Here is a 25,250-nt window from a genome sequence, read left to right on the forward strand (position 1 = left end):
GCCTTAGATATATTTCCTTTTCTTTGAGATGGAGTCTCGCTCTGTTGTCCGGGCTGATCTCGGCTCCCTCCACTTCCTGGGTTCAAGCAGTTCTCCTGCCTCAGCCTCCTGAGTAGCTGGGATTACAGGTGTGCACCACCACACCCAGCTAATTTTTGTATTTTTAGTAGAGACAAGGTTTCACCATGGTAGCCAGGCTGGTCTCGAACTCCTAACCTCAAGTGATTCACCCGTCTTGGCCTCCCAAAGTGCTGGGATTACAGGCGTGAGCCACCATGCCCAGCCACCTTAGAGCTGTTTCTGTGTGGACCTTCATTCCTTCTAATAGCCATCTGGTATTCTACTTAAACAGCATCACTGGCAGGTATTTACGTAGTTTTAATTTCTGCTACTACCATCAACATTGCAGAAACCATCCTCATGCACACCACTTCTGGGACATGTATAATTATGTCTGTAAGCTAGGTATCTGTAAATAGAACAGCTAGGTCAAAGAGTATCCATATTAATTTTTTAAAACAGCTCTGGCCAGCTGGGCACGGTGGCTCATGTCTGTAATCCCAGCATTTTGGGAGGCCGAGGTCGGCGGATCACGAGGTCAGGAGATCGAGACCATCCTGGCCAACACGGTGAAACCCCGTCTCTACTAAAAAAAATACAAAAAATTACCCGGGCGTGGTGGCAGGCGCCTATAGTCCCAGCTACTCGGTAGGCTGAGGCAGGAGAATGGCATGAACCCAGGAGGTGGAGCTTGCAGTGAGCCGAGATCGCACCACCGCACTCCAGCCTGGGTGAGAGAGTGAGACTCTGTCTCAGAAAAAACAAAAACAAACAAACAAACAAAAAACAGCTCTGGCCAAATTCTCTCCCAAAAAGGTTGTACCAATTTATATCCTAATGAACAAGGGTTTAAGATACCCATTTCTTTATACCCTTAACACACTGGATATTATCAATTGAATTTTTTTCTGAATTTGATGGGTGAAAAGTGATATGTCATTACATTTTAAGTCTAAGTGTTTTTGTTTTTTTAAATCATGGGGGGGCAAGTACTTTTTCAAAATTGCTTTTATAAAATTAAAGGTTTATAATAGAAAGTTACAATAAAATAGATCATAGTGACATGCAGAGCTAAGATTCAATTCAAGCTATAGACTGGCCTGGTACTGTGAGGAAAATAAAATATATCCTCAACATTATTCAACTGCATAGATAGCAACAAATAAACAAACCTACAATGTATGACTTTACTGAGGTTCACTGCCATAATATACTATAAACAGGATAACCATATGCCCCATTTGCCCTGGAGAGTCCCAATTTGAGTCAATCATCTTGGCAAAATTGTTTAATAGGGTCTTGTTTTATTTATAAACATGTCCCATTTGGAAATTAAATTAAATGATCACACAATTTTAAATTTAGGCTCAAATTGAGGCTCAATAGCCTCTAGAACCATATCAAGCTCAAAGAGTTCAATTCTGACATAGTTCAGCTAGGCTTGTGACAGGGCAATGCTTGTCCATTGGAGTTGGCATTAGATTAAGTTAGAGTTAGCTAGGCGTGGTGGTGCACACCTGTAGTCTCAGCTACCCAGGAGGCTGAAGTGGGGGAAATCTCTTGAGCCCAGGAGTTTGAGGATGCAGTGAGGTACGATAAGCGTGCCTGTGAAAAGCCACTGAGCTCCAGCCTGGGCCACATAGTGAGACTCCATCTCAACAACAACAACAACAAAACAAAACAAAACAAAACACACAGAAAGAAAGAAAGAAAGAAAAAGAACAAACAAAAACAAAGCAACATGGATGCTTCACTGGGCACCAGAGCTAATGGGATCCTGTGCTTGTTGCTTTGTGTTTCCACGTAGGACCATTACAAATCAGAGTTACTGAAACTGAATGCCCCTTCACTGTATACCATAGTAATAATGGCACTGCCTAAGTGCCAGGCCATCGTGCAAGATTCTGGCAATGTTTTAAGATCATCTAAACGTGGACCTGGGGGTACTGCAAGCGCCAGGCTCTGATGACTCCTTGCAGAGCAAATGGACAGGGAACAGACTTAGTAAACCAAATTATTAAAATCAAAGAAAAGGCCAGGCGCCGTGGCTCACACCTGTAATCCCAGCACTTTGGGAGGCTGAGGTGGGTGGATCACTTGAAGTTAGGAGTTCAAGACCAGCCTGACCAACATGGCGAAACCTCGTCTCTACTAAAAATACAAAAATTAGCCAGGTGAGGTGGCAGGCACCTATAATCCCAGCTACTCGGGAGGCCGGGGCAGGAGAATCGCTTGAACCTGGGAGGTGGAGGTTGCAGTGAGCTGACATGTCGCCACTGTACTTCAGCCTGGGTGACAGAGCAAGACTCCCCGCCACTCAAAAAAAACCAAAAAACCAAAAAAACGAAACCGCACATAGTGAACTTGCCCAGTCTGATGACTTCTGACATATGCATACAGCTGTGGGACCATCATAACAGCCAAGATCATGAGCAAACACCCAAACAACTCCCACTGTGGCCTTATCAGCCCTTCCCCTCCCCTGCACTCCCTCCCTTCCCCTCCCCTGCACTCCCTTCCTGCCCAGGCAACCCGTGGTCGGCATCTATCCCTCCATGTTGGTCTGCATATTCTACATTCTCATGTAAGTCAGATCTTAGAGGACACTCCCTTCTTTGTGTGGCCTCCTGCACTTGGCACAATTCTTTCCAGATTCGCCCATATGCTGCAGGTTACCAGGTGCTCCCTTTCCTGGCTGAGCAGTATCCCCACAGAAGGGTGCACCCCAGTCTGTTCATCCATCTGCTTGTTGATGGCCACGTTCCCAATGTTCAGCTGCCATAAACATGTGTGTGCAAGTCTTTGTGTGGACAAATATTTTCACTTCTCTTTGGTAAATATCTACATGTGGAAGGGCTAGCTCATGTGATAATTCTATGCTTAACTTTTAAGAAAGTGCCCCGCTTTTCCAAAGCAGGAGTACCATTTCACATTTCTACCAGGGGTGTGTGAGAGCCCGACTTCCCACCCCCGCCCTCACTGTGCCTTGGGTGGTCGCCTTCCAAAGGGCAGCCTCCTAGGAGAGCATGTGGCGTCTCACCACGGTGTTCAACTGCATGTGTGTCATGACTGATGACGTCGACTGAGCATCTTTTCATGTGCTGTTTGCTTCAGGAATCTCTTCTTTGTTCAAATCTTTTGTCCTTTTAAAAAAATTGTTTTCTTGAGTTTTGAGAGTTCTTTACATATTCCGGATAATCTGACAAAGGACTCATATCGAGAATTCCCAAGAAAATGACCAACAACCCAACAGGGCAAAAGATTTGCACAAACCTGTTATAGAAGAGGATATCCCACTGGCCAACAGATGTACAAAAGGTGCCAAACATGCTGGGTGCAGTGGCTCACGCCTGTAATCCCAGCACTTTGGGAGGCCGAGGCAGGCGGATCACGAGGTCAGGAGCTCGAGACCATCCCGGCTAACATGGTGAAACCCGTCTCTACTAAAAATGCAAAAAATTAGCCAGGCGTGGTGGTGGGCGCCTGTAGTCCCAGCTACTTGGGAGGCTGAGGCAGGAGAATGGTGTGAACCCAGGAGGCGGAGCTTGCAGTGAGCCAAGATCGCACCACTGCACTCCAGCCTGGGCAACAGAGTGAGACTCCATCTCAAAAAAGAAAAAGAAAAAGGTGCCAAACTTATTTAGTCAGGAAAGTTCTTACTTAGAAATGCAAAGTAAAACATCAATTGATACCCTCCAGGAGGCTTAAAATCAGGAGGACAATGCCAAGTGTTGGTTAGAACGTGGACTAACTGTCCCACACTGCTGGAGAGACTATAAACCAGTACGGCCAGTTTGGAGAAATAGTTGGCAAACCCAGCAATCCCACTCCTAGGTATATTTCCAAGAGAAATCAGTGCATATATCCATTAAGAGACATGTCCAAGAATGTTCAAAGCAGCTTTACTCACAGTAGCCAAAAACGAGAAACAAACACCATGTCTGTGAACAGGAGAAGAAATAAATTATGGTGTATTCATTTAATGGAAGGCTATATAGAAAAAAGAAGAAAATACCAATCCACGTAGCAACACAGATGAATCTCTCAGTCATTAAGCAAAGAAGCCAGCTAAACGATTCCATTTAAACAAACTTCAAAAACAGGCAAAACACTAATCTACAGTGATGGAAGTGAAACTAGCGTGGTCACCAGGAGGAGTGGTATCAATGGGGAAGCAGCGGGAGGGACTTTCTTGGATGCTGAAATGTTCTTTCATGTGGGTGGTGGCTGTGTGAGTAGATACATACGTAAATCTCATTGTGTTGTATACACCTAAGATTTGTGCATTTTGCACACAGAAATTATACTTCAATTAAAACAAACAAGGCTGGGGGCGGTGGCTCACGCCTGTAATCCTAGCACTTTGGGAGGCCGACATGGCAAAACCCCTTCTCTACTAAAATACAAAAATTAGCCAGGTGTGGTGGTGGGCATCTGTAATCCCAGCTACTCGGGAGGCTGAGGCAGGAGAATTGCTTGAACCCGGGAGGCAGAGGCTGCAGTGAGCCAAAATCACACCACTGCACTCCAGCCAGGGCGACAGAGTGAGACTCAGTCTCAAAAATAAACAAACAAAAAAAACCAGAATGAGATACCTCTACACGGCCACCAGAATGGCTATTTGAAAAAGAGGACAAGCATTGGTGATGAGGTGGAATAATGGGAACTTGGCCTCTGCTGGTATAGCACAAATGCAAACACTGTGAAAAATCCATGAACACTGAACCCAGGCACACCTGGATGCCCCAGCAAGTCCACCCCTGGACAGCCCTGAGGGAAATGCCTACATCTCTTCACCAAAAGACAGGTTCTTGAATACCTAAAGTAACATTTTTGTAACGACGCTGAGCTGGCGTCTACCCGGACGCCCATCACCAGGAGGGCAGGGAACTAAATTGCGGGACATTCACAAAATGGAATCACCATGCAGCAACAAGGATGAACGTGCCGCAGAATTGGAAGAACCGCACAAAACGAAATGGCGACAAGGAGGAGCCAGTAACACAGGAGTAAATACCGTGTGAGGCCACAGATGAAGCAGCAACGCAGAAATACCCATTCTACAGAACAGCTGGTGTTCACGGTCAGAACTGGTTACTTCTGGAGAGCAGAAGGTGGTGTGAAGATGAAAGGGGTTCTGGGGCACAGGTCATTGTTTCCTGAGCTGGCTGCAGGTCACACAATGTGCTCAGTTTGTGAAAACTGAGTTAATACAGATGCACTTTTATTTCTATACATGTACATGCATATATACACACATGCATGCATATATATATGTGTGTATATATATGTAATTCTCCAATAAAAACATTTTTTAAATGAAATAGGGAAAGGTAATAGGTAGTGGTGGGTGGGGTTTTGACTCTAATCAAGATTGTCAGGTAAGATATCATGAAGATAACATCTGAGTCAAAACCTTGAAGAGATAAAGGAGGAAGTGCATTCCAGGCAGAAGGAACAGCAAGCACAAGGGCCCTGATGGCGCTGGGAGGCCCGGAGTGTGCAGGGAGCAGCAGGAAGGCCAGTGCGCCTGCAGCAGTAAGAGAGAGGAGGGGAGCAGGAGATGGGCTTGCCGAGGCAAAGGGGGGGTCCAGGTTGCTAATGTGTCGAATGCTTTAATGATATAAGGGTCAAAAAAAGTACAAGGTTTGAGAACCTACAGTGAACACGTGTCACTGAATCTTCATTCCTTTTGCACTTACAGGTTTGTCTTCCTTTTTATATAACTTCTTTCAAAGGTGAATAAAACCAGGCACGTATAAGAATAAACATAAGTACAAAGCCCAGGGTACTTGTTTTTCCCCCCTTTTAAACACTGTCACATATTTACGCAGCTATCTGTGTTACTGAGCCACCTTCTTACCTGGGGTTGGGTTGACTCATGCACAGTGGTTGGCACAGCAGGTAGTCAAGATATGAGAGTCAATATTAATAATATTCTCAAAAGAGTATGAATTGCACAATTTAATTTACCGACATCCCTTCCAAATTTGGTGGCAATAGACGTGGCTTAAAGAGTTAAACAATTTGGACTTTTCACTATGTTATGAGTTACTTCCCCTCTATTAAAGATGACTAACATCTTTCAAATTTTTGGATAGACAATACATGCACAGAGTACAAAATACGTAACAGGGGAGGAGGATGCTAGAGAAACCAGTGTCTCAGCTCCCTAGCTCTCCTTTCTGTAGGCAGCCGCTGCAGCCAGCTTCCAGAGTGTTGAGGTTTGATTTGAATAGGCTTAAGATATCCTTTCTCTGGTGCTAGTACGCTGCTTTTAATTTTGCAGCCTCATTTAGGGTTAGATACGGTCATATTAAGTTGATGGGAAGGAGACAGAGCCAGCCTGAATGTCCTGGGTGATGAGGATTGAAGTCATGGGGTCTAAAAAGGTTCTGGAAGATGAAGAGTGGGAACCACGAACCGAGAGGAGGAAAATCATCTGCAAATAAAGCCTCCATTCCTGATCCCTTCTATCTCAGCCACAGCAGCTCAGGAGGACCGTCGTGCCCAGTGTCTCGAAAAGGCCTGGAGCCGAAGCACTCTGCCAGCTCTTTTCATAAACGCAGAAGCAAAACAGAGCTGCCTGGTCTATGGGCATCTGCGAAACTTGGATACTAAACACCTGTGTCCTACCCAACAGCCTGTTCTAACGCGATGGGCTTTCTTAGGAGAAGACATCTGCCATCAAACTCTGCCTATGAGTTAAAGCAGAGGGCCAGGCTCCGAATCACGTCACGAGTGGAAGAGACCTCAGAGGCTCATCAGTGGCTCTCAATACAGGCCAGGCTCAGAATCACCTAAGGAGCCTCCCACAGAGCTGGCAGAGCCCTCCCCTCCCTTCATCCCTCACACTACCTGGACAGGTTACCCAGGGGCTCAGGGCCCAGACCCGTACTGTGGAAAAGGTCCGTACAGCTAGGCTTGATGCAACCGTTCTGCCTGCCAGCTGGAGAGACAGAAACTGCCGGTGGCTATGGGGCAGCTCCCCTGGTGGGAAGGCCCTGGACACAGCTGGCAAGTATAGCCCTGGGGGCTAACAATGGGTCTTTTGATTTTTTTTTATGAGACTGGGTTTCACCCTGTCATCCAGGTTAGACCGCTCATTGCAGCCTCAACCTCCTGGGCTTCAGCAATCCTTGCTCAGGCTGGTCTCTAACTCCTAGGCTCAAGTGATCTTCCCATCTCAGCCTCCCAAAGTGCTGGGATTACAGGCGTGAGCCACCGCGCCCAGCCAACAAATGGGTCCTAACCAGAGTGAACACTGACTCTGGACTGGGCTTTGCTTGCCTGGTGGAAGAGGCCAGTGCTCAGAGTGCTATAGAAAGAACAGAACAGAAGACACTGCTCGGATCTGGACACCGACCGTCATTTCCTCAGACCAGGGGACACACTGTACATCCCACGGTGTCCAACAACGGGCAGAGAGGCATCCTCCTCGGAGTGAGTCTGACAGAGCAGCGGAACGGGCAGTTAAAACCCTGGCTAAGACAAGGGCGATGAAAGCATGAAGGGCTGGCCCACATTCAACGGCTAAAGGACGTCCCCACTCGATGTTCCTGTTTTGTGGATCAGGGAAAGAGGGGCTGGGAAGGAGGCTGGTGTGACCACACAATTCTTGCTGAGAGAGGAGCAGGCTGGCATAAGGATTACACATTTTTCTTCCTTCCTTGCATCACCTCAGCTGGGCCACCCTGCTCCCACTTGGTGCAGTGATCCTAGGACCAGGTCTTGCAACCCCAGTGCTGGAAGCAGAGCTGGTTCCTAAGCAAGAAACTGTACTGTTTTTAAACCTTATGTCGGGGCCAGGAGAGGTGGCTCATGCCTGTAATCCAGGGACTTTGGGAGGCTGAGGTGGGAGGATCACTTGAACCTGAAAGTTCAAGCCTGCAGTGAGCCGTGATCGTGCAGCTGTGCTTCAGCCTCGGTGACAGAGACTCTGTCTCAATAATAAAATAATAACAAACCTTACACTGGAATTCCAAGGACCTGATAGGGGTGGGTTGTGCCTTTACCCCATCTGGGAGAACTGGGGTTCACGGTGACTGCAGCTGTACTTCCTGGTGGTAAATACAGCCCCCTAGTCCTGCACCTGTGTAGCCCTACCCTATCTGAATGGGAGTAGACTGAGGGGAGACACTGGCTAGGTTACTGCCGCCTGCAATCCAGACCAGCACAGTGACTGAACCTAATGCTCCTTTCAAACGTGGACGCTTGGGTATAAATGAAGAAAAGGAGGACTAGTAGCAGAGGGTAACGGAATGAATAAATGGGCCATATGATAGAAATCCAATGGTATATTAATACCTCGAAAGCAGCTTCAAAACAAGAGATGATATTGTCTCTTAGTTCAATTATACTAGATGCCTGAAAGGGCGAAGCTATATGTTTGGAAATGGAAAGGAAGACCAAATGTATACTTCACAATATCACAACACTGTTATGAATGGAATGGCTGTGCCTCCCCAAATTCCTATCCCTAATCCCCAGTGGGATGGTATCTGGAGGTGGGGTCTTTGGGAGGTGATTAGGGTTAGAAGAGGTCACAGGTGGGAGCATAACGTGATTAGTGCCCTTATAAGAAGACGGAGAGACATCAGAGCGTCTCTCTCTCCACCACGTGAGGAAGCAGCAGGAAGGTGGCCATCTGCAAGTCAGGAAGAGAGCCCTCACCAGGAACCCCACCGGCCAGCACCTTGATCTTGGGTTCCCAGCCTCTGAACTGTGAAAAATAAATGTCTGTTTTCAAGCCACACAGTATGTGGAAGTGTTATGGCAGCTCCAGCTAAGACAGAAAACATGATGAAAATATGCTGAGTGGGGAATCTGCCCACTCAGATGTGAAAGGCTCATCAATAAACTCAGATTTATTTCTAAACCTTGAACTCATAAGCAAGGAAAATTTAAAAAGATCAGCTAAAACTTGTGAGGTGTCCCTGGTGATCCCAGCAAAGATGTCTTCCAACTTCAGAAGAGGAGGGCCTTTCAATCTCTTATTTACCAAACAGCAAATCACAACTGCACTCACATCACAGGAATGTCTCCGAGGAAATGCTCAAACACGAGCTACACTATGCTGCCTTAGCCCAAGCTTTTCCAAAGACTCGCTGGGATACACGTGTCCAGTTGTTAATACTGGTCTGCTAGAAGGTTTAGTGAGAAGAGACTTAAAAAAAAGCATATTTCGCCACAATTTTTTCAAAAAGAAAAAAGAGAAAAGAAAAAAGTCATAACAAGTTAATAAATCAAGCATTTCATTTGGCTTAAACGCAAAATTCTCACAAAACCTCTCCTAAGAACAGCCAGAATAGGGCAGGCCTTGCTTTTTCACAAGAGCAGGCTGGCTTCTGAGTCTCTGATCACCACTTATGGATTGCATCAGCCCATCTGTGCCACCTCCCTCCTATCTCTTTTGAGAATTTCATCTTTCATTCAAAACCACCCAAGTTAAAGTCTGATTTCTTCCATGACACTCACACCAACAGCTCCCTACTTACATGGAGCTGGAGGCTAAATTGTGATCATCTCTCCACAAGTTGGCTAATACAGGCCCCTACCTCAGGAGTTCAGACCCCTGGCTCTCAGGGAGATGAATGGAAGAAAATCGCTCCTCCTATAGCTCATAGGCCACTGCTGAGCACAAAAGAAATTCGAAATCAGAGAGCCAGGTAGGTAAACAAATACTACTTGCTAAGCATGGTGCTAGATGTTTTCACATCTCTCAGAGTCAGTCTAAAAGGAGGGTATTAATACCGCCTTCCTTGATAGCTAAGGACTGAAGCTTCAATAATAGGTAGCGAAAATGGTGAGAGTCCAGGGCTCTTCTCATTCCCTGGGCTTTACTCAGTTCTTGTGGAAGCTGATTAAATTTGTTGAAATCTGGTAAAAGTGGATGGGGAATGGGGTTGATACTACCACCCTTTGAAACTTTCAGATTAAGGGTATGTTATATTTAACCAGAATTATTTCAACTGTCAGCCTTCTTTCAGGAATAATACATAAACTTTATGGGAGGCCGAGGCAAGAAGACTGCTTCACAGTGAGACTACCTCTACAAAAAATAAAATTAAATTAGCTGAGGCTGGGCGTGGTGGCTCCTGCCTGTAATACTAGCATTCTGGGAGGCCAAGGCGGGTGAATCACTTGAGCCCAGGAGTTTGACCCCAGCCTGGGCAACATGGCTGTTTCTCTACAAAAAATTAAAAAGCCTGATGTGGTGGCATGCCTGTAGTCCCCCAGCTACTCAGGAGGCTGAGGTGAGGAATGCTTGAGCCCAGGAGGCAGAGGTTGCAGTGAAACAAGATTGCGCCACTATAATCCAGCTTGGGTGACAGAGCCAGACCCTGTCTCATAAATAAATAAATTAAATAAGTTGGGTGTGGTGGTGCACACTGGTAGTTCTAGTTACTCAAGAGACTGAAGTGGGAGAAATGCTTGAACCTGGGAGTTCGAGGCTACAGTGAGCTATGATCACGCTACTATACTACAGCTTGGGAGACAGAGTGAGACTCTCCAAAAAAAAAAAAAATTCCTGTCACAGTAATTTTTATAATTCACTCTAAAATTGTTCTCATGGCCTTTTCTGATTATAAAAACACTTCATTTTTAAAAATGCTCTGTCACCCAGGTTGGAGTGCAGTGGTGTGATCTTGGCTCACTACAACTTCAGCCTCCGGGGTTCAAGTGATTCTCATGCCGCAGCCTCCTGAGTGGCTGGATTACAGACATGTACCACCACGCCTGGATAATTTTTGTATTTTTAGTAGAGATGGGGTTCTGCTGTGTTGGCCAGGCTAGTCTCAAACTCCTGGCCTCATGTGATCTGCCCACCTCAGCCTCCCAAAGTGCTGGGATTACAGGAGTGAGCCAGCATGCTTGGCCAATAATACATGTTTTGGCCACAGTTAAAAATAATTTAGAAAGTGAATGTTTTCATAAACATATATAAAAATAAGAAAAATACAACAACTGAGGTAGCTCAGTGGATGTACTTACACCAGGTACTAGTTTTTTACACATTTCTGTATATATATATAAGCCTGTTTTCCTTTCTAAACAGAAACAGGATATATATTTTGCTACTTAACTCACTTTTTCACTTGATGCGTCAGGGACTTCTTTCCATGTCAATATATAGAGTTCTCTCTCAGCTTTTCTAACCGCTGGACAATATTCTATCACATGGTCAGTATTCCAGTTTAGTCAACCAACCCCTACTGCTGAATAATTAGGTTGTTTCCTTTTTGTTTTTATAAGCAATACAATAAACATCCTTGCAAATAATCTTTGCATATTGATCTGATTTTCCTTTTTAAAATTATTATTGTAAATTATAACACAATATAGGAAAAATGCATAAAAGATACATGCACTAACTGACAAAACAGCAATCACTAAGGTCAACAAATGGACTGCAACCAGCACCTCAGAAGCGCCCTTATCAAAACACTCGCTCTGTCTTCTAGAAGCAACCACTGTCTTGATGCTGGTATCCTTTCCAGTAGTTTTATCTCCTGTGTATGCACTCTTCAACAATGTGGTTGAATTCTCAATGTAATCACACTATACATGTGCTTATGTATGAATGTAAACACACTATATGTACTCTTTTGTGTCTGGTATCTTTGGGCCAACATCATAATGTTTGTGAGACTGATCATATTGCTGAGAGCTGTCCTCTGCTCATTTTTCCTGCAGCATTCAGAAATTAAAAAAAAAATTTACTCACCCATTTTACTGTTGAGGAACATTTGGATTTTTTCAATTATATATAATGCTATGAACATTTACATACATGGCTTTTCATACCTAGGATTGGGATTACTGAGCCACTGGAAACACATATCTTAACTTTAGTAAATCATACCCATCTGTTTTCCAAACTAGAGAAACCAACTTGTGTTCCCACTGGCACTGCAGTGTATGAGAGTTCCTGTCATTCCACATCCTTCCCAATTCTTGGAATTGTCACGTTTTAATTTTTGCAAATCTGTAAGTATATCATAATATCATCTCCTCTTCTCAGAATTGCCTATTGAAAGCTGTAACTCATACTGAATTGCCTATTTCTGGATACTCACACCTTTGTAGGTTACAGATAGCAAATGACTTCACTGTCACAGCTGGTGCTATCTTTGGATATACAGAAGTTCTTAATTTTATGGGAGTCAAATTATTAATCTTTTCCTCTTGGATTTGTACTTTTAGTTCTTTAAGAAATTCTCTCCTACATCAAGATCATGAAGATTCTCTCATATATATGTGTATATACATACACACACACACACACACACACACACACACACACGCACATGTTAAATACATGGTTTTGCCTTTCAAATTTGGTCTCTAATCCATTTCAAAGTGTGTGTGTGTGTGTGTGTGTGTAGGGTCCAATTTCATTGTTCTTTATGTGACTACTCTACTTATCTAATTCTGCACCAACACCTCCACTGTATTGAAGTTTTTAAAAAGATAAATCTTAATATCTGATAATTAGAGAAAGGGCTAGCAAACTTTTCCAGTAAACAGCCAAATGGTAAATATTTCAGGCTTTGTGGGTCTAAAGATATGTAGCTGTCTTTACTGCATATTCTTTTTTCTCAAGCCTTGAAAAATGTAAAAAACAATCTTATTTCATGGGTGGGCATATAAAAATAAGCTACGTGAAATTTAGCTTGCAGGCCAAAGTTTGCTGATCTCTGTGATAGAGCAAGTCCATGTTATTCTTCATCAATAACAACTACAACTTGACATCATTACTCCTCAAGGGAATGCAAATCAAAACCACAATGAGGAAAAGAAAACAAAGCTCGAAGACTCACAGTTCCCACTTTGAAAACTTACTACAAAGCTACAGTAATCAAAGTGGTGTGTTCCTGGCATAAGCATAGATGTATAGATTGAGAGAATAGAATTTGGAGTCTAGAAATAAACCCAAATATCTATGGCCAATTGATTTTCAACAAGAATGCCATTAAATGGGGAAAGAGGAGACATTTAACAAATTGTGCTAGAACAACTGAGTGTCCACATGTAGAAGAATGGATTTGGACCCCTACCTCAAACCATATACAAAAATTAACTCAAAATTTACCAAAAACCTAAATAGAAAATAACTTAAACATAAAAAGAAAATGTAGCTGTAAATCTTAATAACCTTGGATTTGGCAACAAATTCTTAGCTTTGACACCAAAAGTGAAAACAAAAGAAAAAAGAGATGTTAGTCTTCATATTATTTCTTACACGTTTCAAACCTTCCATCAGAAATCACTTTCTTCCTGTTTCAAGTGTATTTCCTATGATTCCTGTTGGGAGGATTTGCTACCCATCAACTCTCTGTGTTTGGAAATGTCTCTGTTCTGCCTTCTATTTTACAAAACTCAATTAGATTGAGAGTTAAGCTCTCTTGTAGACACCACCTCGAGATATCATTCCACTCTTTCTGGTGCCTGCTGTAGCTTTCGGGAAGAAAGCTGTCAAACTGTCACTCCTTGAAAGTTCACGTCTACCTTTTTCTGTAGCTGCTTTTAAGATTTTCCTCTTTGTGTTTGGTTTTCTGCAGTTTTATTATGTCTATAGTGTTTTGGGTATTTTTTTAATCTTGCTTGGGATTCACTGGGTTTCTTGACTGTTTGATATGATTTACCAGCCACCATCACTTCAAACATGGTGCTGCCCTGACTTTTCTTCCTGTGACTCAGTGTTAAACGTGCATTACACCTTCTGACCCCATCCTCCTTCCTCCTGACCTTTTATATTCTCCCTTTTTGTCTCTCAGCTCTACATTCTTGACACTTTCTTCCATTATTTCTTCTAGTTTACTAATACTTTGTTGCCTAACATAGCCATTGAGTTTTTTAGTTTTAAATGTTCAATTCTAGAATTTCTAGTTTGTTCTTTTAAACATACGCCATGTCACTTTAAATAGTGTCCAGTTTTCTAACTTTTATCTTTAAACAAGTTAGGGCAGCTGTTTAAAGACTGGTGTCGGAGTCCAATATCTGAAGCATGTGGGTCTGACCCCACCATCTGCTGCAGCCTCTGGTTCCAGGCACTGTGTTGTGTACCTGGGAGTCTGGCTGTCTCTGTGATGCCCCGGCCCCTAATAAACCATCTGTGGGGAATCTCCATGGTTTAGGGTTAAAGTGTCTTTCCAGAGAAAGTTGGCTTCTACCAGGCACTTGGGTATGTTATCTGTTTGGTGTCACTTTAAACTGGATCCATCACACAGGGGTTGCCTGGACTGCCATGGTGCTAGGTATGTGGGTGACAGTCTCCCGGGGAGCTGGCCCATGGGTGGGATTTAGTTTGTCTCCTCCCTCTCCCTGCCCTGCTTCTCTGCTGTCCCCTCTTTGTGCGTATCCTTTCCATTCATCCTCACCCTCTGAAGTCCCCATTCATTACATGGCAGTCTCCTATCAGATCCCCCAACTTCGTTTCCACCTCCACTTCGGGACCCCCAAAAGATCTGTCAGAAACTGCAGCTCAGGCTCTGCTTCTCCCACCAGGCTCTTGTAGGGTTTCGCCTGGTGGTGCTTTACAGTCCTGTCAGTGCTTAGAGGCTGTAACACATTTATTTATTTATTTACTTATTTATTTATTTATTTATTTTTTTTTTTGAGACGAAGTATTGCTCTGTCCCCCAGGCTGGAGTGCAGTGGGGCAATCTCAACTCACTGCAACCTCCGCCTCCTGGATTTAAGCGATTCTCTTGCCTCAGCCTCCCGAGTAGGTGGGATTACAGGCACCCACCACCATGTCCGGCTTATTTTTGTATTTTTAGTAGAGACAGGGTTTCACCACATTGGCCAGGCTGGTCTCAAACTCCTGACTTCAAGTGCTCCACCTTCCTCAGCCTCCCAAAGTGCTGGGATTACAGGCATAAGCCACCATGCCTGGCCTAATAAATTTATTTTTAACATTTTATCTAGCATTTTAAATTATTTTCAGCAGGTCTTTAGATAACTAGTCCACTATAACTAGAAGCTGGAAATCACTTCTATCTCATTTTATTTAATTTAAAATTTAACATTTATTTCATTATTTTATTTTGAGACAGGGTCTTGCTTTGTCACTGAGGCTGAGGTGCAATGGTGTGATCATGGCTCACTGCAGCCTCAACCTCCCAGGCTCATGGATCCTCCCACCTCGGCTTCCCGAGTAGTTGGAACTATAGTCACATGCCACCACACCTGGATAATCTTTTTGTATTTTTGGGAGAGAAGGGGTTTTGCCCCGTTGCCCAGGCTGGTCTTGAACTCTGGACTCAAGCAATATGCCTGCCTCACCTACCAAAGGGCTGGGATTACAAGTATCAGCCACCATGCCCAGCCAAGCTGGAAATCTTACAATTACTATATTAGGATAAATTCCTGGGACGATGAATTACTGCCAAAGAATAGAATAACACTTTATGGTTTAACACAAACTGTGGAACTTCCTCACTGTATACTCCTACCTTTTATGTATGATAGTACCTACTTCCTGAGACCCAATCAGCCCAAAGCATTATTCTTTAAAATCACTCCCAACCTAGCTGACAAAGCTATTTCACCATGACTTTAATTTATGTTTCCACAATGAGTGGCATGGATGATGACCCTCTTCCTTCTTTCCTCCGCTTTCTCCTGGGGATGCATCCCTTGTGTACTGATTCGCAAGCGCCCTCTCACTCCTTTAGCATACAGAAAACACCTTTGTTATAGGTTGCAATTTTCCCCAAATTTGTCATTTGACTCTTAATTTATGTTGACTTTTGCCATACAAATGTTAAAAACGTTTATGTAATCAAATCCATCATTATTTTCCTTTAGGGTTTCTGGTCTTGCTGTCACATAAAGTATTTCATTATTAACTCTATTACATCACACATTTTTACCCTGGGCCACTATGTACTGGCTTAAGGATCTATGTTAAAACACTTAACACTTCATTTTTTTCCCCTAGAGGAGTAGATTTTTAGAGGTTTATAAGTATATAATACTCTTCATGATTAATGAAATGAAGGGGAAAGGCCAACATCACAGGCAGAAACACATTAAGTTTCTCACCAGTGCAGGATCCAAGAATAGCAAATACCTCAGCTTCCTGCTTCTGTATCCTCAGGCAAGAGCCACCCCAGAGGAAAAGCAAGTGTCCCACCCGCTCCAGAGCTGGGATCAGCACCCAAATAAGCATGAGACTACCCAGGCTACTCTAAATTCTTCTCACGCCTGTCTGGGTCATTCATTAGCTTTGTCACGTCAGGCAAATTTCTTCAAGTCTCAGACCTCAAACGGTGTCAATATCAAATAGGATTTGGTAGGGGAATTTCTCAGGTCCTTCTGACTGTAACAGTTAAGAAAGCTCTGAATTACACTATGGAAGTTAATTTAGTGTGAAAGGTTAAAAACGGTCACACATATACACAGTACCAAACCAAAACTAAGAAAGTAAATTCTGATGGTTTAATATCTGAAATAACTCTATTTTCTCTAGAAATTATTCACTTATTTCTGACATTGTGACTTATCCTATGAGCTGAAAACTGATGCGGTCTTCATGTGTAAGTGTATTGTACATGTGCATATACACACACATTTTTCAGATAAACAAGCTGTGGTACCTCCATACTAGGGAATACTACTCAGAAATAAAAAGGTACAATGGCTCATGCCTGTAATCCCAGCACTTTGGGAGACTGAGGTGGGTGGATCACCTGAGTTCAGGAGTTCAAGACCAGCCTGGCCAACATGGCGAAACCATATCTCTACTAAAAATACAAAAAATAAATAAATAAATAAATAAATAAAAATTAGTCAGGTGTGGTGGCAGACGCCTGTAATCCCAGCTACTCGGGAGGCTGAGGCAGGAGAATCACTTGAACCCAGGAGGTGAAGGTTGCAGTGAGCTGAGATCGCACCACTGCACTCCAGCCTGGGTGACAGAGTGAGATTCCGTTTAAAAAGAAGGTACACTGGAAAGGGGCGGCATGAGGGAGGCCGTGGTGGGAGATGGTTCTGTATTTCGACTGTGGTGTTACACATGTAATAAAGTGACACAGAACTACATGCACACGCTCACCAATGCCAGTCTCCTGGTTTTCATCCCGTGCTATAATCCTGTAAGATGTCATCATTGGGGGGAGACCAGGTGACACACACAAGGACTATCTGTGTAACTTCCTGTGAATCTGTAATTAGTTCAAAATGAAAAATTCAAAAAAATAAAAGGGAGTTGGAAAAAACAGGCGCCTGGCGATAGACTGGTACGAATCACAAGATGCTTATTCCCAAAGAAAAATAAAGCAGCAAAGAATGTCAATAGCCAACTAAGAAGAGAATAAATGTAAACGGCCAATAAACATATGAAAAGAACCAATGATTATGAAAAGTTCGACTTACCAAGCTGGCAAAACTCACAGAAAACTAAACGTATAAACATATTATATCTCTGTCTGTCTGTCTGTCTATGGAAGACTAAGCATATAGAAGTCTAAAGCCATATAGCTGAGGTATGGGGAAAATCCTCTCATGCACCTGGTAGGGGCTGGTGCGATTTGCTGACTTTAGTTTTCACTAATTAAACACTAATTGAATGCTTGAGAAGTCAGCTAGTCCCTGACCAGCACAGACCGGGACTGATGCTGTCCCTGGGGCAGGTGTCTCTGAACTGCTATAACCTCTCCCTGCCCCATTCAAGATGGCGACTCTGGGCATCCCCAACCCACCATGCCCATCTCGAGACCTGAAGGAACGATGGGTGATGGCCTTCATGGGGAGACTGGGGACTCTGGGTCTGAAACATGTCTCCTGGCAGAGAGCCAAGCCCCCGGCAAGGAAGACACCAGATGCCACTGTGAGTGACACCATGAACACGGGGTTCAGCTCTGTCTGCTCTGCCCTCCAGGGGCAGGGTCCAAACACACAGAGGCAGCCTGGGCGTACTCACAAAGACAAGCGATGGGCTCCCCAGTAAGCACCCCAAATCCACAGACAGAACACAACAACCCTGGGGCTCGCTCTTCCTCAGGGCGGACACACCAGCAATCCTGAAGCTGTGTGAGCAATAGGCGAGGTGGCCTGTGAATCCCTCCCGGTTCTAGGGTGTCTGGAAACTGACCGCAGCTCACCGCCTCCGTCACCGTCACCTACATTACTTCAAGAGCCTCCATGGGACCCTCACTTTTATTATCAACATGGCTGCCAACGCAATCCTATTTAAGTGTAAGTCAAACCACAGCACGCCTCTGGCCAATTCCTAAGTCCTTCCGGCAGCCCTCAGGCGCCCCTCCACAGGCACCATGAGCTGTCGCCTGTCACCCACCGCTCTGGCCCACCTCCTGTCAGCCTCCCTGCTGCACTCTGGAGCACGAAGCCTGCTCCCGCCTAGGGGCCTCTGCGCTTGCCATTCTTCCAGCTACAACACTCTTCTCCCTTCCCCCAGGCACCCACCGTCTTCTGAGCTTTCCGGGAAATGCCACTCTGGGAAGCTACGTTGGTGAGAGCTAAAGCCAAGACACAGAGGCTTAAACAAGACAGGCTGAAGGCCGCTTCCGTTGTGGGTCCACGCTGACTGCTCAGATTCTTGACACTGGCCAGGCATCGGGAAGGGGGAGAGGCCGGGGGTAAGTGTCATTTCGCCCCTAGAGCAAGGCCCAGCCCTCAGTCCCACGGCTATGCTAAACCACAAGAAGGCAGAAAATGCAGTCCAGATTTGTGGTCATCTTCTCAACTGTTACCACGGCAGAGAGAAAACAAATGCCAGGGCCGGGCACCATGGCTCACGCCTGGAATCCCAGAGCTTTGGAGGCCGAGGCGGGAGGATCACCTGAGGTCAAGAGTTCAAGACCAGCATGGCCAATGTAGCGAAACCCTATCTCTACTAAAAATACAAAAAATTAGCCAGGCATGGTGGCAGGCGCCTGTAATCCCAGCTGCTCGGGGGAGGCTGAGGGAGAATCGCTTGAACCCAGGAGGCAGAGGTTGCAGTGAGCTGAGATTGTGCCACTGCACTCCAGCCTGGGCAACAGGGCGAGACTGTCTCCAAAAAAAAAAAACAAATGCCAGCAAAACCAGAGAGCCAAGAATATGTGGAAGCTGCTCCCATGGCCACCCCATGGATCCATCCAGGCTCCCCCAGGCTGCTCAACAGCTCCTCCCCGGGACAGTTTGCTGGCTGTGAGTCCACGCTGCACAGCCTGCCTTGTCGCTGTGGCCAGGTAACTGTGTTCCCGTTCAGGAGACTTCTGAGGATGTGTTGGACGGCACGTCTAGGAAGTCACTCTAAAAGAAGAGGGGAGCTCTCCCTCCCCACCCTCCTCTGGCTCATATGCAGCTGAGGACAGGAGCGCATACTCTGGACCGAGCAAGAAAAGACACAACTTATATTCACAACTTAGTTACTACATGTAATTGACTGGCCACAATTTCAAAAGTCAGTCATGAAAAACAATAAGTAGTTCCACTTATTCAGGCAATTCTGTACCTAAAGATGCTACCGGCCTGCTCACAGGCCATGTTTGGAGGAAAGTTAGATAGTGAGGATATTAACTAGGTAGGAAGCAAAGAGCTGTGCAGCCAGGAAAGAAGCAGATGGGGTGATGAACAGTAGGACATGAGGGTAAGGACCAAGACTACCTCTGCCCTGCTATGACCACACTGCCTCTCTATGGATCCCAGGAGAGCTCAGCCGGCCTTGCCCCATCTTACCTCCCCTTTTTTTTTTGACAGGGTCTTGTTGCACACACACGTTGCACAGGCTGGAGTGCAGTGGCGTGATCTCTGCTCACTGCAACCTCCACCCCTGGGCTCAAGTGATTCTCCTGCCTCAGCCTCCAGAGTAGCTGGGATTACAGGCGCCCCACCACCGTGCATGGCTAATTTTTGTATTTTTAGTAGAGGCGGGGTTTTGCCATGTTGGCCAGGGTGGTCTTGAACTGACCTCAAGTGATCCACCTGCCTTGGCCTCCCAAAGTGCTCCCAAAGTACAGGCGTGAGCCACCGTGCCCGGACCCCTTCAGGCATCTTTTACATGAGTCACAGTGATTTCTGGAAAAACAACAACTCAGATCTGTGATTTACTGCTCTGACACCTCAGTGGTGCCTCACTCCCCATAGGTGAGTTCAAACGGCTTGGTACATGTGGCCGCAGAGAACGCTGTGACCTCTGAGACCTGCCTGCACCCACCTTACAGCACACAGACCGGGTGGCAACATCCCACCCACTGCTCCAGTTAGGCGGCCCCTACTTCTCCAGTGGTGAGGACAGGGATCCAGAGTTCATCCATGCCTAAACCAACCACGCACAGCATCTCCCTGGCCACGTGCCAGGTCCCCTCCTTGCTCCTGGTGGTGATGTGTGTGCGTGAGGCCTCATTCTGCTGCCATCATTTTGCAGCCACAGAGGAAGCCAGGCCAAAAAGGAACCAGCACAGAGAAGCCCAGGAAAGCCCAGGAAAGGGCAGAGAAATAGCTCACAGTGCACATAAAGCTACCGCCTGTGTCAGTTTTTGGCTCACAAAGCGCCTTTGGTTAAGCCAGTTTGAGCTGGGATTTCTGTGCTTGCATCCACATGCATGCATACTCTTCTTGCCTAAAGCCTGCTCAACTCTGCAGGGCAGCCCCTGGCTGAGCAAGCTTCTGCCCTGCCGGCTGCTTTCCCAGTCCCTGCCTCTGTGTGCTCCCTCTGCCAGCTCACTCCGCACTGTCTCCTGGGTCATTCTACCTGCCTTTAGAAAAGTCTCCTCCAAAGCACCTCTGACCTCCTCCTGCCGGATAGAATTGTCTGCTTTTTTCCTTTATGCTTAACATAGCCTGATTATTTTTCAATTACATATTTTTTGAGACAGGGTCTCGCTTTGTTGCCCAGGCTGCAATCAGTGCAGTGGCGCGATCTCAGCTCACTGTAGCCTTGAACTCCTGGGCTCAAGTGAACCTCCTACCTCAGCCACCGAATAGCTGGAACTACAGGCGCGCAACACCTTGTCTAACCTCAATTATATTTCTTACCACATTTATAACAATTATTTGCTTGCATGTCTGTCTGTCCTACCGGCTATGTGAGGAAATGAGACCTGACTTCAGCACAGGGCCTGGCACACAGAAAGGACTCACTGAAAGAATACCCTTCCATGGCACAGAAGGAGGACTATGACATACAAATCCAGGTCACATTCAGGTCAGGAGCCACACACCAAAGACACTGATATATCTATATCATACCATTCTAATTAACTGGATCCTAAAATTCAAAGGTACACCAAGGCTGGGCCTGGTGGCATGCACCTGTAATCCCAGCACTTTGGAAGCCCAAGGCAGGAGGATTGCTAGAGCCCAGGAGTTTGAGACTAGTCTGGGCAACATAGTAAGACCTCAATGCTATGAAAAAGAAAAAGTAAAAATTGGCCAGGTGTGGTGGCACATGCCTGTGATCCCAACTACTCAGTAGGCTGAGGCGTGTGGTTTGCCTGAGCCCAGGAGATCAAGGCTGCAGTGAGCTATGACCACACTAGTGTACTCCAGCCTGGAAGACAGAGCAAGACTGTCTCTTTAAAAAAAAAAAAAAAAAGGTAAAGAAATAAATGGTATACTCAAAAGTAGGTAATTCATCCACATTTGTAGTATGTAGGCAATATCATCCACATACGATATTATAAGCACATTAGTTAATGAGCAAGCTATATTTAAAAATGCTAATTTTTATTTTATTAAAAAAGAGGACAGACAAGAAGATAATATTTATATTAGTTATACCGATGACCAAAGTCCTTCTGTTGAGCATCCTGCTCTGTCTTACTTAACTGTGTTTTGGAAGATAAGGTCTAACATGGCGAGATCATCTTCCTTTTAACTGAGCCACAGAAGTAATGCTCATGGGGTGTCTGCTGTCTGTGACCAGCAGTGGACAGCAATGGCCATGCATGGCAAGGGGCCAGTGGGGAAGGCGGCCAGGCTGCCTCCCCTATGGAAAGGGAAGATTTCCATCCCCCACCCCGGCCCACCCTGCTCCTCTCAGAGGAGAAAGGGCTGTCACAAGGTAATCACCAGACACAGCCTTTTTTCCTCCTCTTTTTGTTTCTATCTCTGACTGGAATGGCAGGAAAAAGCAAGACGGCAGAGGGAACAGGGAGGCGCCTAGTACCTGGCTGACAGCAATTCTCAAAGCAGCTGCAGCTCTTCACCGGAGACTGTCAAATGCTGTCAGCTGGGGAAGAAAGAAAAGCAAAAAACAAGGTGATGAAGCATCGCGCTAGAAAAGCTTTGACACTCAGGAAAAGATTGGAAGAGAAACAAGGGTCTACTGCAGGGGTGGGGGAGGGAGCCCTGGTGACGGTGACTTCAGATGGGTATGTTCTTTCAGTTTTGCTGTAATTGTGTATTTTGACAACAACGACTATTAGGGTCCTACTATCTAGCTATTTTAATAAAATGCTCCATCATTTCTTTTGAAGAATAAAAAGGGCAAATGTATAAAGTATAGGAATAACAGTCATGCACCCACCACCCAATAAACAAGAATTTCACATCATCATCTCTGCATCTGGTTATTACAGACTTTACAAATGCATTACTGACTACAACAGTATATTTTCTGTATCTTCACAAAGTCTCATGGTCTGAAGCATAAGATCAAACCAAAGGGATGACTACTGACCCACCTGTGGCCACCTTACCCTAATCACCCGCCAAGCGCACGTCTAGATTAAAAGCTCACTCGCTGGAGACAGGCTCGTGTTTGGTCTTCTTCACTGCTATATCCTCAGCATGTAGCACTGGGTCTCACACAGTAGGTGATCCATGAATGCAGAATGAATGAATGAAGAGTGAAGAAAGGGAGAAACAAGCAGACTGGGCTTTGAGGCCCAAATTTCTCACAGTGATTACCAAGATGATGTGGCCTCAGGCACACCATAACTGGTACGGACTTACTTCCATGTCGTGACAATACAAGGGCTTGACTTCCTAAATTGGGAGGTCCCTTCCAGCACTGACACCCTGCACTGACAGAACAGGGCAAAGACAGAAGCCTGTCAAAGCTGCTGCACCATGCCGAATCCTAGACAGAAGCCTCATCAGTATGATCAGCCCCGGACACTTCTGTTTCCTTCTTTGGAAAATCCTCAATTTCCATCCAAGTTCTAAATGAATGAGAATCTTCTTTCCCAGACTGTGTGAGTGTATGGGGAAAAGGTGTAAACCTCAATTTCACATTGAGATATTGACATGTATTTCCCAATTGTTTCTTCCAGCCCTGCTCTTTAGGAGATTAAAATTTCCTTTCTACCGCAACCACATCTTCCACTTTCTTTTGATTCTTTTACCTTAACTGTTAAAGTTAACTTGAGAAGGAATGTGCAGATGGAAAGGGGCTAGTAAAAATGTCATCCTTAAGATGCCCTGGAGGACATTAACATTTACAGGCAAAAGCCTGACGAGAAACAGGCTATTTGCAGGGTCTCAATGTATCTCCCTAAGATATGCGTTAACAACACAGAGAAAATACTGACTTCCCAGTGGAGAAAGGTGGCCAACAGTGCCTCAACCAAGCAACCCAGGCTTGCAGCACCAGCCACTGGACAATATCACGCACTTCCTGATCAGATGATCTGAGCAGGGCTCAACAGCACGCCTGCGGTTTCTGTGCCAAAAAAATGCATCCCCTCATCCTGATGACGAGAAAATACCAGACAAACCCAAACAGGAAGATTCTACACAATACCTGGCCAGTGCTCTGGACATGTCAAGGTCATGAAAGGCAAGGAAAGATCAAGGAGCTATCATGGACTGCAAGAGACCAAGGGGACACAATGACTAAACACAATGGGGGATTCCAGGCCAGGACCCAGCAGACAGGACGCGAGAGGAAGCAGCGGACAGGAGCACGAGAGGAAAGGTGGGTCACATTCAGACAAGGCCTACAGTTAACTGATGCTTTCATACCGATGTCAACTTCTTAGTTTTAATAGTTGTGTTGTGGTTAAGATGTTAACATTAGGGGGACTTCGGAGAAGAATATAAGGAAATTGAACTGAGGGGACTATTAGCAGACTATATAGCACCTCTCAGATGAATGAGAAAAATAAAAATTACTCTGCAGGAAAAGGATGGGTAAAAGATACGAATAGGGTGGGGCATGGTGGCTCACGCCTGAAATCCCAGCACTTTGGGAGGCCGAGGCAGGTGGATCACCTGAGGCCAGGAGTTCGAGACCAGCCTGGCCAACATGGTAAAACTCCATCTCTACTAAAAAATATAAAAATTAGCTGGTGTGGTGGCAGGTGCCTACAGTCCCTGCTACTCGGGAGGCTGAGGTGGGAGAATCACTTGAATCCAGAGGTGGAGGTTGCAGTGAGCTGAGATGGCGCCACTGCACTCCAGCCTGGGCAACAGCACGAGACTCCATCTCAAAAAAAAAAAAAAGAAGGAAAAAAAGACGTTTCCAACAGCAAAATATGAAAAACAGTTCAAAAGTACCTCAATGAAAGAAGGAATGGATCCTAGTATCTTTCCACAGTGGAGCATCAGACAGCAGTGAAAAGGGAAGAACCGCTGCTATGTGCCTCGCCTGATGAAATTCCAACATGTGGAGTGAAAAAGGCAAGTCACAGAAGCATATATACTATACACTAAGAAATGACTTATATGAAGGTTAAGAATCAGTAAAACTCAAGACTGTCGTGTTTACAAATAATAAATGGGTATTATGGCAAAATCATAAGAAGGGCAAAGGATTCATGACTTCAACTTGACTCTGGGTGCTAAGGGGGCAAAGGGCTGTGAGAGTCAGAGGCATTTCTGGACACCCTGGGTGTGTATTAATATCAGCTGTGCACATTTATGCTGGTTATCAGAAAAATTATACATTTTACTTTATATACAGTTAATGTTGAAAGGTAGAAAAAAACAAAAAGCAAACAGGCAAAACCCCCCAGATTTTCTGGTTATAGATTCAGACCCCAAATGAATCTAAATAACTGGGCTTTCTGAAGTTTTTAGACCTTAAAACGAAAGGAACAAATCTGAAGGGAACAACTGGGAGGAGCTGGATTTGCTTCTGAGGCGCTGATCTGAAGGCGTTCGTGAGTTGCCCATACCCACAGGTCCAAAGTGGGAAGCTGTTGTGGGGGGTGTTATTTCCTACTATGAATAAGATCTCTAAAAAAAACGAAATTGCTTGGGTTGTGCCAATCCTGACGATTCTAAGAACC

The 25,250-nt window shown here is 45.2% G+C and overlaps 1 protein-coding gene across 2 annotated transcripts in view; it reads right to left on the reverse strand.

Moving 5' to 3' along the window:
- The window catches only part of GNA12 (G protein subunit alpha 12), a 115,010-nt gene that overhangs the window by 40,040 nt on the left and 49,720 nt on the right, over positions 1–25,250 (reverse strand). The window lies entirely within an intron of this gene.

This window comes from Pan paniscus, chromosome 6 (assembly GCF_029289425.2).
Source record: "Pan paniscus chromosome 6, NHGRI_mPanPan1-v2.0_pri, whole genome shotgun sequence".
In the NCBI taxonomy this organism is placed as follows: domain Eukaryota; kingdom Metazoa; phylum Chordata; class Mammalia; order Primates; family Hominidae; genus Pan; species Pan paniscus.